Source organism: Akebia trifoliata, chromosome 11, assembly GCF_017979445.1.
Source record: "Akebia trifoliata isolate Shusen 1 chromosome 11, ASM1797944v1, whole genome shotgun sequence".
Classification (NCBI taxonomy): Eukaryota; Viridiplantae; Streptophyta; class Magnoliopsida; order Ranunculales; family Lardizabalaceae; genus Akebia; species Akebia trifoliata.
The window spans coordinates 11,210,523-11,215,274 of NC_141385.1; the positions used below are offsets into that span (position 1 = coordinate 11,210,523).

General features: G+C 37.2%; 1 pseudogene across 1 annotated transcript; it reads left to right on the forward strand.

Annotated features, from left to right (window-relative positions):
- The first annotated feature begins 1,122 nt into the window (after positions 1–1,122).
- Positions 1,123–4,487, forward strand: LOC147390912 (transcription factor MTB1 pseudogene; annotated as a pseudogene). The gene is made up of 2 exons (XR_015182911.1): positions 1,123–3,790; positions 3,899–4,487. The product of XR_015182911.1 is annotated as a transcription factor MTB1 pseudogene (transcript).
- Positions 4,488–4,752: the final 265 nt, after the last annotated feature.

A 4,752-nucleotide genomic window follows, 5' to 3' on the forward strand; every position in this document is an offset into this window, starting at 1 on the left:
AATCGATCTTGGCCGTTGACTTAATTGATAGTCCAAAGTGTTCACATGGGCCCACATCAACCCACTTATTGGTGGTTTCACATCAAAATCAACTTCATTAGTGATTTATAGCCATTGAATTCATTATGTGCATACCCCACGATGAATAATAAAACTCGATCCAATGCCTTTGAAGGCTTATTTGTGCCACACAAAGGTTTCAAGTGAGATATTTCGATTTCTAGGATTTTCAATGAAATGGGTTGTAGATCAAATTAGAAATCTAATTTGTTTTGATCATATAATTTTATTTTATTTTTATCAGTAACTCGATATTTGTGAAATTCGAATCCAGATCTTTGATATCATCATTCAAAGACTTTATCAACTAGACTAATTAACACCTACCATATAATTTCATATTTGAAATGAGGATTTGAGTTTCAATTTGATTGTTATCATATCGGATTTCGATAATTGGATGCTAATACTAAGATTCGATAAGGGTTCAAATTGATTTCAAGTTTGATACACTTATAGAATCAGTTCTAGATCGACTCTGATCCATCAATAGCCCTAGTGATTTTTTCTAAGATCAAAATGAAAATTGCTCCCTAAATATTTAATATTAAAAAATATGTATATTTTATCTTAGAATATTTGAAATATCTCTAGAGGTGACTTTTAAAAAAAAAATTCTTCAACTTTGAAGGTGGGTTGCACATCTAGACCTGCCTCTTTATCTTTATTATTTTCAATGCATCCCACGTTGTCCATGTGAAGAAGAAATTTGTGATTAGGATCCTATGGGCCCTATCCATTATATAGGTTAAGATGAAAAAGACGATAATGCCCCTATCTTGTACCAAAAATATCCAATTCATTATTTCCTCATTTGGATAAAAATATATATAATGTTGCAAAGGAATTTAAGGTAACAACTAACTTAAATTAGATGTGTATTTAAAACAACATAAATGTTAGGAAAAAGAAAGGATTGCGTGGATAACTCGCATTCTTTTACCACGTGGCAATATTCCATTAGTTGATTATATCAACTGGTACTGCAAATAAAAACAACGAAAAAGACCTTGCCGACTACTTTAATTTCAGCCCCTCAACTCGAACTTCTTAAAACCTTTTTTTTAAACCCAACCATGGTTCAAGATCTGGTTAGAGTTTAAGAGAGAAACTGAAAATAGCCTCTCTCTCTCTCTCTCGTGTCTCTCGCTCGCTCTCGATTAAGCAAAGAACAAGTAAAGAAAGAGCAAGAGAGAAGATTTTTATAGATAGATTTCTTTGTGAAAATTCGACAGTTGCTTTCCCGGGAAATTTGCATATCTAGAACAGAAAACTTTGATGGGCATTTGAATCTTACTCGCCAGTTTTGTAGGTGTGTATCTTGTTTGAATTTTGAATTTGTCAGAATTTCTTTTTGTTATTATTTTTTTTTTTATTTGGGGGGTTTTTGAATCTGGGTTTGTGAAATTTGGACTTAATTGTAACTTGTAAGATCTGAAACAATGGGATGGAGCGGAAGTAGAAGAACAGAGGAAATATATAAAAAAATGTGAGGTTTTTCGTTTATCTTGTTTGTTTTGGGGAGTTTTTTGTTGTTGTTGTTTTGAGATCTGGGTTTGATGTTTTTTTTTCTTGGATAGGTAGGAATAATTTGTTGTTTCTTAAAATAAATTCCATCTGGCGTTTGGGTTTTGTTGGGTTGGGTTTGAACTTTGAGGATTGAGTTTGAAATTTTTTAGGTTTTGTTTTGTGGGGTTCTCTAGTTTTGGCTCATTTTGTGAAGTAGTGTTGAAGAATTGAAGATTAAGATGGGAACGAGTGATGGGTTTTGGAATGATGAGGAGAAATCAATGGTTGTAGCAGTCTTGGGTGCGCAGGCCTTCAACCACTTGAGGACAACCCCCATGTATTCTGAAGGCTTGTTAACTGCTCTTGGGAGTGATGAAAACTTGCAAAACAAGCTCTCCGAGCTCGTCGAAAGCCCAAATGGGTCGAATTTCAGTTGGAATTATTCAATCTTTTGGCAGATTTCGAGGTCGAAGTTTGGGGATTTGGTTTTGGGTTGGGGAGATGGGTATTGTAGAGATCCAAAAGAAGGAGAGGAATCCAAAGCTGTTTGCTTTCTCAATCTCCAAATTGAAGATGAAACCCAACAGAAGATGAGGAAGAGAGTGCTTCAGAAACTCCATATGTACTTTGGGGGATCGGATGAGGAGAATTATGCACTCGGATTAGACCGAGTTACCGACATGGAAATGTTCTTCCTTGCATCGATGTACTTCTCCTTCCTGAGGGGTGAAGGTGCCCCTGGTAAAGTTTTGCAATTAGGGAAGCACTTATGGATTAAGGATGCCTTGAAATCACCATCCGAATATTGTGTTCGATCATTCCTTGGAAGGTCTGCTGGGATCCAAACTGTTGTTCTCTTTCCCACCGATAATGGGGTGGTTGAATTAGGATCGGTGAGATCGATACCTGAGAATTTAGGGGTGTTGTTGACTATAAAGTCAACATTCTCGACCACCCCTGTGATCCAAGTCAAGCCGATAATGGCTACATCTTTACCATTAGTGAGTGAGAAGAAAGATGAAAACGAACCCGCATGTAGTTATGGTTTGAAGGAGCGACCAAACGAATTTCCCAAGATCAGGCACGATACGAACCTAGTTTATTCTCAGCTTAACGAGAAGCCCTGGGTGGTGTACCCTAATGGGAATGGGCTTCCATTTCAAAACAATCAGAAGGATCTTCGTGGTATGAGTTGGTCACAAATCAATAATGTAAAACCTGGGTTGACTTCAGAAGTTTATGGTTCTCAGTCTCAAGCCCCGGTTAGTAATCAACAGAAGTTTGGTAGCAGAATTGTGGCTATCAACAATGGCATGGAGCCTCAGATGAGCCAATTTCAGCAACCAAGGCAGACATCGAGGCAAATGGATTTCAGCGGGGGAGCAACTTCAAGGGCATCTGTGATCACTGGGCCTAATTCTCTTGAATCAGAGCACTCAGATGTTGAGGCACCGTGCAAGGAAGACCACTTGATCCCTTCTGATGAGCGGAGACCGAGGAAGCGGGGCCGAAAGCCCGCGAATGGAAGAGATGAGCCACTAAACCATGTTGAGGCAGAGAGGCAGCGTCGAGAGAAGCTTAATCAGAGATTCTATGCATTGAGAGCTGTTGTGCCAAACATTTCCAAGATGGACAAAGCTTCTTTGCTTGGAGATGCCATCACTTACATCACCGAGCTTCAAAAGAAGCTCAAGGACATGGAATCTGAGAAAGATTCAGCTGCGGAGAATCGGAATCTTAACCCGGACATCAACATTCAAGCTGTTCATGATGAAGTTATTGTACACGTGAGTTGCCCATTGGATACTCACCCTGTATCAAGAGTCATCGAGGCATTCAAAGAGGAACAAATCAACGTGATGGAGTCGAAGATTTCCACTTGCAATGATACCGTGTTCCACACTTTCGTGGTAAAGTCTCAAGGATCTGACCAGCTGACAAAGGACAAGTTGATTACCGCATTATCTCGTGAAACAAATACCTTGTAGCCATTGTTCTCTGTTGAGTGGGTATGCGTTTGGATCCCATGTAGCTAGACTTAACATGTAGATTGAAGAATCCATTGGAGGCTTTTGCAGATGTTTATTCTTATAGGAGGAAAATATAGTTTGCTGAATGCTCCATAGATTGACCGAGAAGTGCAGTTGTTTTGTTTTGTTTTTGAGACAAGTACATGTATATGTGCCACCTGAGGAACTTGCGTCGGAAAATTAACCAATATGTAAGTTTTCCCATTCTTTGATATGGTTTCTTGAGTAGAAGTTAAGATTTTTTTTGTTCCATTTTCTAATATCAGGGTTTGTTTTCCTTCCAAATGTGTGCCTTGCAGGGTGTTTTAGTTTTGCTATTCTTGGTCATTTACAACCTTCGGAAGTATGAAATGTGGTGTAGAAGGAAGTTAGTGTAGATTAATGGATTCGCTAAAGTTGAATTCAGTTATTCGGGAGACACTCCTTTGTTTCTTGCAAGGATCACAACCACTGAAGCATCCTGGAAGGGTGGCAAGTTTCTCCGAAAGTAGATTTATAGATATGTCAAGAAAATAGAAATTGTATATTCATATTTCTTATAGAATCTACTAAAGTTCCAATGGATTTTTAATAGAATTTTCCTGAATTTTTATTTGATTTATTGGCTCCTAAATGTTTTAGGTCTTAAAAATAGCTCACTTTAAGTTCCTGTTCCAATGTCTAAAACTATTTGATTTGATTGTTGTATGGCCATGTTATAGTCCTCCATGAATGTCGTTTGGAAGACTTTCTTCTTCTTTTTTCCCCATAAACATCCACAACCCAACTTAGTAGATTGGTTTCTTGTATATTAAGTGATTTGATGAAGAATCACTTTATTTGATTAATCACCAATCTTTTGTATTGTGGATATCATCTTAAAGGGGTGCGAATTTGATTTTTGTTACAGTGGCTCTTCTTAATCTCAATCACATTCAAATCGATAAATTCTTTCTGATTTTCATTTTCTACAATATATTCTTTTGGATTTATAATCTTTGTTTCAAGAGTACATAATATCCCCAACATGTGCATGGTGAAGCATCACCTCAAAACACTGGATCAAAATTCTAAACGTGTGACAAGGATTTTTTATTTTGAAGGAAAAAGACAAAACAAATAAAAAATAATAATAATTTTATATTTGAAAAATTCCAACACCAGCTTCGATCCC